The sequence below is a fragment of the Salmo salar genome, chromosome ssa28, assembly GCF_905237065.1.
Source record: "Salmo salar chromosome ssa28, Ssal_v3.1, whole genome shotgun sequence".
Classification (NCBI taxonomy): domain Eukaryota; kingdom Metazoa; phylum Chordata; class Actinopteri; order Salmoniformes; family Salmonidae; genus Salmo; species Salmo salar.
In genome coordinates, this window is record NC_059469.1 from 2,092,754 (window position 1) to 2,108,540 (window position 15,787).

The 15,787-nt window shown below is 43.0% G+C and overlaps 1 protein-coding gene across 2 annotated transcripts in view; it reads left to right on the forward strand.

Annotated features, from left to right (window-relative positions):
• Positions 1 to 15,787, forward strand: part of LOC106589304 (thyroid hormone receptor alpha) — a 193,465-nt gene that overhangs the window by 71,259 nt on the left and 106,419 nt on the right. Inside the window, exons 1-2 of one of the 2 annotated variants that reach the window (XM_045710113.1) lie at positions 6,142 to 6,336; positions 6,492 to 6,566. The gene's annotated coding sequence lies outside the window, so the exon portion shown is untranslated. Of the gene's footprint in view, positions 1 to 6,141; positions 6,337 to 6,491; positions 6,567 to 15,787 lie in introns of those variants that run through there. The other variant, XM_014179099.2, reaches the window with a different exon arrangement.

Genomic DNA, 15,787 nt, shown 5'->3' on the forward strand with positions numbered 1-15,787 from the left:
GCCAACTGCCAAAGCTCCCATGATGCAACAGACCCTCTGGTTTCATATGGAAGACGAAGGATGCTTGAGATTCAAAGTGCATATCTAATGAAACAATACAAGCTCCCCGGACCCATGTGCTGGCTAGTCAAGAAAGAAATGCAGCTTATTAAATTTTTCATCTCTGCTGGTTTACTTCACCTATGAAATCAGGAAAAAGGCAGCCACTTGAAAGTAAAATGGTTGAAATTTCTCTGTGACCCTTGATGTCTGATTACCGCACTTGCAAAAGTACTCAATAGCCGTAACTGGGTCATCGCTGCATAGGCGACTTACAGTAACCCCGCTGCTGGATATCTTAATATGTCTTGCCATGTTTCAGTCACTGAACCTGTGACATGGCATTGAATTACCCCTACAACATCAAAGCCCTTCCCTGGCCACCAGAGAAGGGGCCTTTTCAGGTGGGGAAAACTTGGGGCCCACTGAATCTAGCCCCCAAGGTGTTTTCAGTTGAAACAGACACACTTCATACCTTATGCTCATGCGATCTGCCTTGAACCACTGTAGAAGAGTTTCTCTGGTGTGCTTATCTTGGCTGGGGTGCGATTTTTCACACAACCCAACACCTTCCTTAGTCAATAGCGAGGGGGAAACGCATCCCCACAAAAAGTATAGTCGCCTTGTAACCAGGAATCTTGTAACCTACACCCTGGAGCCATGCACATGTTAAAAATGCAGCTTGACTTGCACTTGGGATTGATTGTTGTGCGTGCCGAGCGAGCTGCTCGGAAAGGCTGCATAGTCATTCACACTAGCAGGGAGGGGCCCTTATTATTTTGATTTGATTAAAAGGTTCTCAGATTCAAGATGAAGTTGCGCACATACTCTTATCTATCAGGGCTGCTTTGTGTTAGATCGTGTCATGACCAACGAAATTGATTGAGAGGACCAGTCACAGATCACTTTGAAAGTAGTAGACTGTTTTTATATGAAGCGTTTAACAGCTTCCCATAGTAAATGTGGAGTATGACGATTATGAAGGGCTGTTGGCAGGCAGGGCTTGACCTCGATCCCCTAGGCTTGTCTTAAGTCAGATTGATTTAGGGCTGCCCTCGACAACAACAAAAATACTGGTCGTCCTAGAGTCGTCTGTTCTTTCGATCAATTGGTCGAAATGTTAAAACGTGTATTTTTCCCTATATCGGCATTTCCTACGTGTTTTAATAAAATCAACAATATGTAAGCTACTGAGCTTGTCTGATGCTTTAAGCACAATGTAATCAAATAATTAAGACACACACATGACTCAAGAGGGAACCAGAGATAGCCTAACCAGAAGAAAGAAAACTGTTCCCGACCCACTTCTTCCCGCTGCTGTTGGCCTTTGCAGATTTTGCTGTTACGCTCCTGAATTTGCTGGTAGGTAATAGGTTATGCCAAGGGTCAGCAACCTTTTCCATTTGGAGTGCCAATTTATCTTACCATTACCATGATTTTCATATGTACTTTTTCGTGGAACAGTTTCCTTTCATTTATAACAAAGTCTTCGTATCTCAAAATCATTATCATATGGTTAATCAAAATTCTAAAAGTAACCTCTGTTGCCATTGCCAACTATGTAAAAATAGCCTACATAAAGCCAACAAATAAAAGCATTTCAGTCTGCAGGTAGAAAACAATCCTGATAAATAATGATCCTATAAATCACATTGGCTACACATGGCCTGTCTTCAAGGAACTTGAAACATTCTATGGGTCTGGCCTGAAGCTCTCTTTAGCAAACTTGCAACATTGTGTAAAATATTCTGGGCCCTCAGAGTTTCCTGCACAAGTGAGCTCCGGACAGACATAGCTGTAGGCTATTCGCGCAAGGGATAAGAAGTAATCAGGTAGACCTATTTTATGACAATTCCACTGGATCAGAGCATGACATTTTTCCCTCTTTCAGGCTGAGTGATGGTTATCGAAAGAGAGCTGGAGAGATTTTTTTAAATAGCCTATGTTGAGGAACTATTGTCATTCTCAATGGATGTAAAAACAGACTTAATTTACTTGCTGTTTGAGGTGAAGAGAAAATTGCTTTGAGAAGCTCCACAGTGGTGGTGAGTTAAGACAATCAGAAATACTATCAGATTCCCAAATGGCACATTTATAGACCTACATTTGCGCACAGGCCAGGTAGCCTAGGCCTACTTCTATGTACAGTGCATTCGGAAAGTATTCAGACCCCTTGACTTTTTTCCACGTTGTTACGTTACAGCCTTATTCTTAAATGGATCTAATAGTTTTTTCCCCCTTATCAATCTACACACAATACCCCATAATGACATAAGTATTCAGACCCTTTACTCAGTACTTTGTTGAAGCACCTTTAGCAGCAAATACAGCCTCCAGAATTCTTGGGTATGACGCTACAAGCTTGGCACAGCTGTATTTGGGGAGTTTCTCCCATTCTTCTCTGCAGATCCTCTCAAGCTCTGTCAGGTTGGATGGAGAGCGTCGCTGCACAGCTATTTTCAGGTCTCTCCAGAAATGTTCGTTCGTGTTCAAGTCCGGGCTCTGGCTGTGCCACTCAAGGACATTCAGAGACTTTTCCCAAAGCCACTCCTGTGTTGTCTTGGCTATGTGCTTAGGGTCGTTGTCCTGTTGAAAGGTGAACCTTTGCCCCAGTCTGAGGTCCTGAGCTTTCTGGAGCAGGTTTTCATCAAGGATCTCCCTGTACTTTGCTCCGTTCATCTTTCACTCGATCCTGACTAGTCTCCCAGTCCCTGCCGCAGATAAACATCCCCACAGCTTGATGCTGCCACCATCATGCTTCACCGTAGGGATGGTGCATATTTTCCTCCAGATGTGAAGCTTGGCATTCAGGCCAAAGAGTTCAATCTTGGTTTCATCAGACCAGATAATCTTGTTTCTCATGGTCTGAGAGTCCTTTAGGTGCCTTTTGGCAAACTCCAAGTGGGTTGTCATATATGCCTTTTACTGAGGAGTGGCTTCCATCTGGTCACTCTACCATAAAGGCCTGATTGGTAGAGTGCTGCAGAGATGGTTGTCCTTCAGGAAGGTTCTTTCATCTCCACAGAGGAACTCTGGAGCTCTGTCAGAGTGACCATCGGGTTCTTGGTCACCTCCCTGACCGATTGCTCAGTTTGGCCGGGCGGCCAGCTCTAGGAAAACGTCTTCCATTTAGGAATGATGGAAGCCACTGTGTTCTTGGGGACCTTCAATGCTGCAGAAATGTTTTGGTATGCTTCCCCAGACCTTTTACTCGACACAATCCTGTCTCGGAGCTCTACGGACAATTCCTTTGACCTCACGGCTTGGTTTTTGCTCTGACATGCACTGTCAACTGTGGGACCTTATATAGACAGGTGTGTGCCTTTCCAAATCATGTCCAATCAATTGAATTTACCACAGGTGGATTCCAATGAAGTTGAAGAAACCTCTCAAGAATGATCAATAGAAACAGGATGCAGCTGTGCTCAATTTTGAGTCTCATATTAAGGGTCTGAATACTTATGTAAATGTACATTTTTTATTTTGAATACATTTGCAAACATTTCTAAAAACATGTTTGCACTTTCATTGTGGGGTATTGTGTGTTGATTACAGATATTTTATTTATTTAATCCATTTTAGAATTAGGCTGTAACTGTACTGTATATTTCTGCCGAGACGCGCTTTTAAATGGATTATTAATGATTAGTGGAATTTCATTCTGACAAAGACAACCTTTCATAGGGCTGAGGCAAGAATAGTGGAGTTGGCACTGGCCGTCTCACTCTGAAGGTAAAGCACCCGAGACTTGACTTTGAAGCCTGTTTCTTTTAACAGAATACAAGCACTCCTCGAACTTGACTCTGCCCTCCAGCTTTTCCTCCTTTTCGTTCCTGCTTTGCTTTTTCCCCCTGTGTTTCCTCCCTGGCCTACTCCATCCATCAGTTGTTGTAACACGACTGCTGGGATGGATACCCTGATAGTTCTTGTCACATACTGTCTGTGACAAGAGGGGTAGAAGTATTTGACCCAGCCTTCTCTCACACCCTGTTCCCATATACTGCTTGCTCAATCGCCTCGTCATGAGCACATAGTGGAGTTATTCTCAGCGAGTCTCTCTTCACGGAACGTCTGATACCTATTCCTTAACTACACCCCCACCACCACCAACCACACCCACACACACAGATACACAAAAGCCCCCCCTGACCCTGGGCCTCTGTCTACAAGCCCATCAGGTCCTCTGAGCAAACATAGCTCCTGACCCCTGACCCTGTCTAATCAGCCACAAATTAGGCATGTCGAGAAGAGACCCCCCCCTACCACTAACATCCCACCCCCTCCACCACATCTCCACAGGGCCAGCTTTCTGGGAGCTGTATCTACTCTTGCCGTGAGGGAGGGAGGGAAAAAAGTATTTGATCCCCTGCTGATTTTGTACGTTTGCCCACTGACAAAGAAATGATCAGTCTATCATTTTAATGGTAGGTATATTTGAACAGTAAGAGACAGAATAACAACAAAAAAATCCAGAAAAACACATGTCAAAAATGGTATAAAATTATTTGCATTTTAATGAGGGAAATAAGTATTTGACCCCTCTGCAAACCATGACTTAGTACTTGGTGGCAAAACCCTTGTTGGCAATCAGAGGTCAGACGTTTCTTGTAGTTGGCCACCAGGTTTGCACACATCTCAGGAGGGATTTTGTCCCACTCCTCTTTGCAGATATTCTCCAAGTCATTAAGGTTTCGAGGCTGACGTTTGGCAACTCGAACCTTCAGCTCTCTCCACAGATTTTCTATGGGATTAAGGTCTGGAGACTGGCTAGGCCACTCCAGGACCTTAATGTGCTTCTTCTTGAGCCACTCCTTTGTTGCCTTGGTCGTGTGTTTCGGGTCATTGTCATGCTGGAATACCCATCCACGACCCATTTTCAATGCCCTAGCTGAGGGAAGGAGGTTCTCACCCAAGATTTGACGGTACATGGCCCCGTCCATCGTTCCTTTGATGCGGTGAAGTTGTCCTGTCCCCTTAGCAGAAAAACACCCCAAAGCATGTTTCCACCGCCATGTTTGATGGTGGGGATGGCGTTCTTGGGGTCATAGGCAGCATTCCTCCTCCTCCAAACACGGTGAGTTGAGTTGATGCCAAAGAGCTCCATTTTGGTCTCATCTGACCACAACACTTTCACCCAGTTGTCCTCTGAATCATTCAGATGTTCATTGGCAAACTTCAGACGGGCATGTATATGTGCTTTCTTGAGCAGGGGGACCTTGCGGGCGCTGCAGGATTTCAGTCCTTCACGGTGTAGTGTGTTACCAATTGTTTTCTTGGTGACTATGGTCCCAGCTGCCTTGAGATCATTGACAAGATCCTCCCGTGTAGTTCTGGGCTGATTCCTCACCATTCTCATGATCATTGCAACTGCACAAGGTGAGATCTTGCATGGAGCCCCACGCCGCGGGAGATTGACAGTTCTTTTGTGTTTCTACCATTTGCGAATAATCGCACCAACTGTTGTCACCTTCTCACCAAGCTGCTTGGCGATGGTCTTGTAGCCCATTCCAGCCTTGTGTAGGTCTACAATCTTGTCCATGACATCCTTGGAGAGCTCTTTGGTCTTGGCCATGGTGGAGAGTTTGGAATCTGATTGATTGATAGCTTCTGTGGACAGGTGTCTTTTATACAGGTAACAAGCTGAGATTAGGAGCACTCCCTTTAAGAGTGTGTTCCCAATCTCAGCTCGTTACCTGTATAAAAGACACCTGGGAGCCAGAATTCTTTCTGATTGAGAGGGGGTCAAATACTTATTTCCCTCATTAAAATGCAAATCAATTTATAACATTTTTAACATGCATTTTTCTGGATTTTTTTTGTTGTTATTCTGTCTCTCACTGTTCAAATAAACCTACCATTAAAATTCTAGACTGATCATTTCTTTGTCAGTGGGCAAACGTACAAAATCAGCAGGGGACAATACTTTTTTCCCTCACTGTACATAGGCACACACACCCTCCTCCGGCGCTTCCCTTCCGATGGGACCGTAATGACATTAACAGCTTCTTTCTCCCCGTGAACCTTGGAACAGTTTCAACTTTGTACCCATTTCTTCTTCTCCTCTCTTTTTTCTCTCCTTCCTCCTCTCAGAGACCCATGTAGCCCAATTAAGAGTAAAGCAAACGACGCCGTGAACGCCAGGGGTCTACAATAACAGAAGCCAGGGGTCTACAAGAGCTGATTTCGTAATCAGATTCAGTCCCAGACATGTAAAGAATCCAGATCTGAGTTCCCAGGCCCCCGGCTAGCTAGCTCAGTAACAAGGCTTGTCCAGCCCCAACACCACCTACAGAGAGGGTGGGTAGCGTTGGTGGGTGGTGCTATTGCTGATGGTCTTTGTACTGCCTTGCATTGTTTGTTTTCCATATGCTTCTATTTCCCCCTTCCAACTTTACTGTACCTCCTCTCCTACTCGCCCCACCTCTGAACAACGTCCTGTTTATTTCCCACAGGGCGGAAGCCATCATCCCACAGAACATACTAAAGGCCTGGGGAAGTCATTAACCACCACACACAACAAGACATTGGTACGTTCTGCTGTCTGCTTCTCTCTCCTTATAGCTAAATGTGGTATGTCTGTGGACTGTATGCACACACACACACACACACACACACACACACACACACACACACACACATATATATATGCACAAACATTCTCTCTCTCCTTTCTCTATCTCACTCACTCAGGCAGGGTAACTTATAGCCCCGTCTACAGAGTGATGTATCGACTCCCACTGATCGGATGCCAAGAATTCCCAAATAAGGTTTTTATGCTGCCTTCGTCCTACTGTGGAAATATGTACGCGCTCCTTGTCAGATTTCTTTCCTCCATCCATCTCTCTCTTCTCTCTCTCTTTCCAAAATGATGTGCGTTTGCAGTGTCAGGGTCCTGATATTAATGGTAACATTTCCTGCCTCCCGCCAGTCCAATGCAGGAAATCCAAGAGGCACATTCCATTGTGTTTCCCTAAGCCGGGGGCCTTGTGTGTCTGCTCGGCTCAGACCCCCTACTCCCACTCACTGGAATATGGGACATTTTGTGGAATAATATGATAATGTGGTGTTCATGGATACATAAGTCTAAATGCCCTGTCTAGGTGGTTAGCCAATAGTGCCAATAAAAAGTCTACACCCCCTTTAACTTTTTTCACATTGTGTCAGTACCTTAGAGTTTAATGTATTTATAGAAGGATTTTCCTCCACTGATCTACACACCATACTCCAGTTTTAAGGGGACATTTTTTTTTAATTGAAAAAAATACACTGAACAAAAATATAAACGCAACATGTAAAGTGTGGGTTCCATGTTTCATGAGCTGAAATAAAAGATCCCAGCCCAAAAATATTATTTCTCAAAAATTTGGTGCACAAATTTGTTTACATCCCTGCAAACGTGCATTTCTCCCTTTGCCAAGATAACCCATCCACCTGACAGGTGTGGCATATCAAGAACATGATTAAACAACATGATCATTACACAAGTACACCTTGTGCTGGGGGACAATAAAAGGTCACTCTAAAATGTGCAGTTTTGTGTAGAGGTCGTCCGATTAATGTATCTCGATTAATCAAGTTTTCATAACAATCGGTAATCTGTCTTTTTGGACGCCGATTATGGCCGATTACATTGCAGTCCACGAGGAGACTGCATGGCAGGCTGACCACCTGTTATGCAAGTGCAGCATCAAAAGGACCTTGTGGCTGCAAGGAGCCCAGGTAAGTTGCAAGCTAGCATTAAACTTATCTTATAAAAAACAATCAATCTTCACATAATCACTAGTTAACTACACATGGTTGATGATATTACTAGGTTAACTAGGTTGTTCTGCGTTGCATATAATCAATGCGGTGCCTGTTAATTTATCATTGAATCACAGCCTACTTTGCCAAACAGGTGATTATTTAATAGCCCCCTTTTTTTCAATCTTCGCCTAAATAACATACCCAAATCTAACTGCCTTTAGCTCAGGCCCTGAAGCAAGGATATGCATATTCTTGGTACCATTTGAAAGGAAACACTTTGAAGTTTGTGGAAATGTGAATTGAATGTAGGAGAATATAACACAATAGATCTGGTAGAAGAAAATACAAAGAAAAAACCAACCAGTCTTTTTCTACCACCATCTTTGAAATGCAAGAGAAAGGTCATAGTTATAGCCATCACTGGTTGTAATTCTGATAGTGTCCACAAGATGTCAGCAGTGTATGTGCAAAGTTTCAGATGGATAACTTGAAAAATGAGTGAACAACAATACTTTTAGTGTGAAGTCCGCAGGTACATTTGGGCAAATCGTAAAGGAGACATTCTCATTCATATTCCATTTTTCTGCAGGAATATCGTCAAATCTGTATTCTTGGACTTTGATTTAGCTTTCCAAGTATTAGTGTCCATATTATAAGTTCAACGTTTGCAAAACAACCAGTTTTCATAACTTCATAACTCATAACATAATATTCTTATACGTTGTGTCCAAAAGTAAAAGGCATGCTGTCGCAAAAGGTTAGCACCTACATTTCGCGACCGAGATGGGGTTTCCGGATACTCCCGTAAAGCCAGCTCTTTGATCCCGATTGGTGCTTATTTGACAAAGATACAGTCCTTCAAGTGATGGCCGCCCGCGTCATCGGCGTGCCATGAAGGCGTCGCTCTCTGACCAAATATGGTGTCCTATAGGATATACTACACCCCTAATGAAATAGTGAAGTCTTGTTACCTTCTAGGATCTCTCAGGAATACATACGAACGTGATTTGACTCGTTCAAACAACGTTTAGGGTGAGATTTTCACAGATTCCTTTTCTTTATAAATTGAACGAGTGGAAATACAAAATTGACCGTGCGTGCTATATGGACCTTTTTAGGATATGAAAAAGGATTTTATCTAACAAAACAACACTTCATGTTATCTCTGGGACCCTTTGGATGATAAAATCAGAGCAAGATTTCAGAATGTAGGTACACATTTCACCTTCAGAGGTGAATTTATCAAATCTATCGCGGTGAAAAAAGTGTTTTGTTGTTCGGAGCTCTCCTCAAACAATAGCATGGCATTTTTTCGCAGTAATAGCTACTGTAAATTGGACAGTGCAGTTATATTAACAAGAATAAGCTTTCAGCCAATATAAGACACTTATATATACCGACATTTGTTGTTTCTCTAAAATCTGCGATCTTGACATAACGCGCTGCATGATTTACAACTGTCCCGTTAACGGAACGCCTATCCCTATTAACAAAAGCGCATTCGCGAAAAAAGCACAATCGTTGCACAAATGTAGCTAACCATAAACATCAATGCCTTTCTTAACATCAATACACAAGTATATTTTTTTAAAACCTGCATATATAGTTAAAAGAAATTAATGTTAGCAGGCAATATTAACTAGGGAAATTGTGTCACTTCTCTTGCCTTCAGTGCAAGCAGAGTCAGGGTATATGCAGCAGTTTGGGCTCATTGCAAACACCATTTCTTCCTAATAAGGACTGTAATTAATTTGACCGAATTTTACAAAATTATGGCATAACATTGAAGGTTGTGCAATGTAACAGCAATATTTAGACTTAGTGTTGCCCCCCCGTTTGATAAAATACAGAACGGTTCTGTATTTCACTGAAAGAATAAACGTTTTGTTTTCGAAATGATAGTTTCCGGATTTGACCATATTAATGACCAAAGGCTCGTATTTCTGTGTGTTTATTATATTATAATTAAGTATATGATTTGATAGAGCAGTCTGACTGAGCAGTGGTAGGCAGCAGCAGGCGCGTAAGCATTCATTCAAACTGCACTTTACTGTGTTTGCCAGCAGCTCTTAGCAATGCTTGAAGCACAGCGCTGTTTATGACTTCAAGCCTATCAACTCCCGAGATTAGGCTGGCAATACTAAAGTGCCTATAAGAACATCCAATAGTCAAAGGTATATGAAATACAAATAGTATAGAGAGAAATAGTCCTATAATTCCTGTAATAAGTTTTTGCATTATTTAAACCAAATTGAACGTTTCATTATTTATTTGAGACTAAAAAATTATTTTATTGATTATATTAAGTTAAAATAAAAGTGTTCATTGTTCATTCAGTATTATTGTAATTGTCATTATTACAAATATATATATATAAAAAATAAAAATAACATTCGGTCAATTAATCGGTATCAGCTTTTTTTGGTCCTCCAATAAATCGGTATCGGCGTTGAAAAATCATTATCGGTCGACCTCTAGTTTTGTCACACAGCACAATGCCACAGATGTCTCCAATTTTGAGGGAGCGTGCAATTGGAATGCTGACTGCAGAAATGTCCACAAAGCTGTTGCCAGATAATTTTATGTTAATTTCTCTACCATAAGCCGCATCCAATGTTGTTTTAGAGAAGTTGGCAGTATGTCCAACCGGCCTAACAACCGCAGACCACGTGTAACCACGCCAGCCCAGGACCTCCACATCCGTCTTCTTCACCTGCGGGGTCGTCTGGGGGGGGGTATTTCTATCTGTAATAAAGCCCTTTTACGGGGAAAAAGTCATTCTGATAGGCTGGACCTGGCTCCCAAGTGGCTAGGCCTATGCCCTCCCAGGCCCATGTCTTTTTATTCCTTAGCCATTTCACTGTAGCTTTGGCTGTGTGCTTCGGGTCATTGTCATGCTGAAATTTGATCTTCCGGCAGCAGGTTTTCCTCAAGGACTTTTCTGTACATTTCTCAATTCATATTCCTTTCTATCCTGATAAGTGAAATATAACTGAAACATCCCCATAACATGATGCTGCCACCACCATGCTTCACAGTAGGGATGGTGTGGTGTGTTGGGTTTGCACCAAACATAACACTTTGCATTTAGGCCAAAAAGTTCCACAACACTATTGGCCACATGGCTACAGAATCTCCCAAGTGTTTTTTTTTTTTTGCATACTTCAAACGGGATTCAAGGTGGGCTTTCTTGAGTAATGGCTTCCTTCTTGCCACCCTACAATACATGCCAGATTTGTGGAGTGCTTGGGATATTGTTATCACATGCACAATTTGACCTGTCTTGGCCATAAAAGCCTGTAGCTCTTTCAAAGTTGCCATTTGACTCTTGGTAGCCTCTCTGATTCGTCTCCTACTTGCTCCGTCATCCAGTTTGGAGGGACTGCCTGATCTAGGCAGGTTCTTGTTGGTGCCATACACCTTCCACTTGTTAATAATCGTCTTGACCGTGCTCCAAGGGATATTCAAGGCCTTTGAAATATTTCTATACCCATCCCCTGATCTGTGCCTTTCCACAACTTTGTCCCGGAGTTCTTTTGAAATCTCTTTGGTGCTCATGGTTGAGTGTTTGCTTTGCAATTCACTACCCAGCAGAAGTAACCTACAGTATCTTGAAATCATGTGAATCACTACAATTTAACACAGGTGGAGGCCAATTAACTTGGTGTGTGATTTTGAAGGTGATTGGTTGCACCTGACATAATATAGGATCACTATTAAAAGGGCGGTGGACGCTTGTTTAACCAAGCTATTTAATTTGAATATTTTTATAGATAAATAAAAAAATAAAACATTTTTACTTCAAAGTTGTGGGGTAGGATGTGTAAATCAATGGTGAAAAAGAACAATTTTAATGCATTTTATATCCAGGCTATAAGGCAACAAAAGGTGAACATTTTGAAAGGGTGTTTAGACTTTCTATAGGCACTGTATGTATGTTTGTTTTAGCTCTCATTGCAATGTAACACTTTCAGTGTGTGTCCTAATACTGTAGGTGGTGGCATCGTGGCAAAAAAAATCATGCAGGACAGTTTAGGAGTATAAGCATGTTGGGGTTCAATTCATAAATAGACGTTGGACATTCCTGTTATGTGTTCTTTTCTCTCCGTGATTTGAATTTTTATTTGCTCTCCTTTTAATTTCCTGTCCTCTCCAGCTGGGTGAATGGGAGAGAGAGGGAGAAATGGATGGAAGTTCTTAATCCCAGTGTAATCCTTGCCTAAATCTGAACGCATTAGGAAACAGCAGAAAAAGAGAATGCCGCCCAAGCGGAACATTGAGCTGAGGGTTGTTGGACAGATGTTGGGAGGGAAATACCTCACAATGACTGCAACAGCGTAGTACAGAAAAGCTTTCAGCAAACTCTGTTTGTCCACATCTAGGAGGGATGGTGAAGTCAGTGGGGAGGGGAGGAGGCAGCTGTGGTTGAGACATTGAGTCAGTTTTGACATGGAAAGCATTAGAATGGCCATTTTGGCCAGAGATGGCTGTGGGGCTAAAGGTGAATGGTTTGCTTTTTAGTCTGCTTTAAACTGGCGCCTCGTGTTTACCTCTGCACTTACAGTAATACTGTACCTACAGATGGGTTTGGCCATTTGACGTAAGTTCATAAAATATATATATATGTTTTAAAGCCTTTTGTGAACTAACACTCGCACTTGACTTTTTTCTCCCCTACTAGCACTGACTTTGCTAATAGCTACTTTATTAGGTAAAAATGTATTTACTATGACTGAGATATGTGGTTGTCCCACCTAGCTATCTTAAGATGAATGCACTAACTGTAAATCGCTCTGGATCAGAGCTTTCTGCTAAGTGACTACAATGTACATGTAAATGTAATCTGCCTGTTTGATGGATGTGGCACTAAAATAACTCTTTGTATATCTTGAACTGTTTTCTACAATTTCGGGTGACTCCATTACATTAGACTTAGGGGTGACTATCGCCCTCTTCGAAATGCCTCGATCAGAATCTCTTCCGAAAAGTAAACCGGAGGTGTCGTAGACGAAAGCAAGATGCATTTTCCGCTACCCTGTAGGGGGAGCTACTTGGTCATTTGAGAGAGAAAACAGGGAGCTGGAGGATATTTTAGAAGGTGTGTTTTGCCTGAAGGATGAGGGTAGGAGGACGGGGGAGGGGGGGCTATATTGGTGTTACAGACATCATGAGCTCACGCTTTGGGGTTAACAGGTTTAGAGGAGGGTGTGGTGTGTGTTTGGGGTTGGAGAGGGGGTGTTAGGTTAAGGCGCAGGCTTCAGCCCCCAGAGTCCCATTGCTGGGTTACAGGCTAACACCTCGTGAATCTCGCCTGGTGCAGCAAGGCTTCTGCCGACACAGTCTGCAGTGTTTGCACACACGCACGCACACTTACATTCATTCACATGCATCGCACGCGTGTGTCGCGCACACCCGCTTAGGCCTACACTCGTACACACGCATCGCACACACACACACTGTCGCGTCGCACAGACACGCACACTCTCCTTGAGTGCTGACGGGATGTGAACTCTGTCAGCAGCAGGACTGGTGCAAAATTTAAACGATTGAGATCATTCTTTGATAGATCATCTGTTAGGATTTATTATTCAAACAAAGTCAACCCCAAAATGCATATAGGTGCCGGGCGAATAATGCATCCACAAAATAAGGAATCCTGTTATAACAGACAGACAGACAGACAGACAGACAGACAGACAGACAGACAGACAGACAGACAGACAGACAGACAGACAGACAGACAGACAGACAGACAGACAGACAGACAGACAGACAGACAGACAGACAGACAGACTGGATGTGTCATTTAATCTACATGATGAACTATAGCCTATACTTTATATGACTTAGAAATGTCTATGTGTACAGTATTTGGGCGAAGGGAAATACTCCTACTGGTTTATGCGTCAGGCCTGGTATTAAGGCAAGCAGCTGACTTTTTCCGTAAAGACATTGGAGAGCATTCCAACTGGGGAAGACGAAACACCGCAAAGGCCTGGTGTTGAACAAGTGGCATTTTACGGTTGACTTGGCAGCGACAGCCCCACGTCATTGCTTTAGAGTCACCTGTTGGATTGTATGTGTGAACGTGCAGACCTATACAGGGCCCATGGCAGCTGGCACTGAGGCACTGTAGATCAAGGCCGTTAGCTTATAGATACCGTCGTTCTGCACTGCTCCACAGTGACCCCCATGTTATAAAAAGTGTTCCCGCGTTATAAACCGTGTTGAAACAGCAGGTGGACGTGAACAAGGCTTTAATATGCCTGAAATATCGCATGGTAGGTCATAGTTGCACTGTGAAACGCTGGTCGAGCTTCTGCTCCTAACCAGCAAATATCACCATGGCAATGTGGTGTGTAAAGTAATTGAATGACTCGTGTTGTAGGTAGGCTACAGCCAGTTCTTCTTCTGCCTCGTAGGCTACCGTGTGTTGGTGCTGGAGTATAAAACATATGACCTCAGTGAACTGCTGTATAGCCGGGGATGTTTGTCTACAAACATTTATCTGTCCACCTAGTTCCCCTGCATGTTTGGCTTTGGGTTCCTCTGTGGTTTACTGTGTGTACACTGGCCTTCCCTTATGTGCGGATCAGAGGAGGCTGGTGGGAGGAGCTATAGGAGTGCTGCCCGTTCCAGCCATTACAATGTGCCCGTCCTCCTATAGGTCACCCCACCAGCCTCCTCTGGTGTGTGTGTGTGTGTGTGTGTGTGTGTGTGTGTGTGTGTGTGTGTGTGTGTGTGTGTGTGTGTGTGTGTGTGTGTGTGTGTATATGTGTGTGTGTGCGCTTGTGTCTGTGTCTGTGCAGGCTTTTGCTTCAACCCTGCTCTAACACTCCGGCTTTTACTAATCAGCTACTCATCAGGGCCTTGATTAGCTGAAACAGGTGTGTTAGAACAGAGCAGGATCTCCAGCCTGCCTACGGTAGCTCTTCAGGAAGAGAGCTGGTCACCCCTGTCATAGACGGGTTAGCTGAGAACGTCATGAAAACAATGCACACGCTTCAATGGGACAGAAGGCAGTGTGTTGTTGTGATTCTGGATGGCCAGATATCTGGCAACAATGACAAGAAGCTAACATGTGGTGAATCATAGGTGGCTCGTTTCAGCTAGTTTTATCTTGTTCTTGATACCGTGTCTTGTTTTGAGGTGTTTTGACTGATGTCACGTCTATGCTAATATGGATAAAATTAGCTAGTTGGCTAACCAAGAACTGTAACAATGTATTTGAGTGACAAGTGCTCATTGTGCAAATGTATTTGTTTTCAATAAACATTTTTTTTAACTAAAATTAATAAAGATTTGATTAAGAAAAAATAAACATTGGAGACGAAATATAGCTTTACATATCAACAATCTAAGCCAGCCCCATCTGTTTTGCCCCATAGTTGCACACGCGTCGGTTTTGTTGCTAAACAACCAACCCATCTATAGATCTAGGTTATAGATAGCATGTTGGGCATCGCTGCAACAAGTTCTCATAGTTTCCCTTCAGAATTCGAAGTATTATGGATAAACTTATTTTTTTACACATTAATTCAGTGTGGTTACATGATTAACTCCGCATGGTTACAGGGTTAAAACAGAAACAACTCAAAAGTTCAAGGCATTCATTCCAAGTGGTTAAGGTTAGGGATATGGTTTGGGGAAGGCTTAAAACAAAATAATAAAAAATGATGCATTATGGTCTGAGCGCGCTTTGGCTCCGAGCATCATGAGTTTGCGGCCAGTGCTGGGCAATCGTTGAAAACATTTTTTTGTGAGCGCCGATTTAAGGCATATAAAAACGTTCTCAGGATTTTTTCAAATGTCCAAAATCCGTTTCTAGTGATCAGGCTGATCTGTCTATGCCCCTGGACCTCACTGATAAATGGGAACAACAGCAATAGAACTGTCACCTGCATGTTGACACAGGCCTCATGCCCTTATCATTGACAGATGCCAGGATGTAGGCACTGGCCAATGCCCGACTCACCCCTCTGTTCCACAACTGGCTACTGGA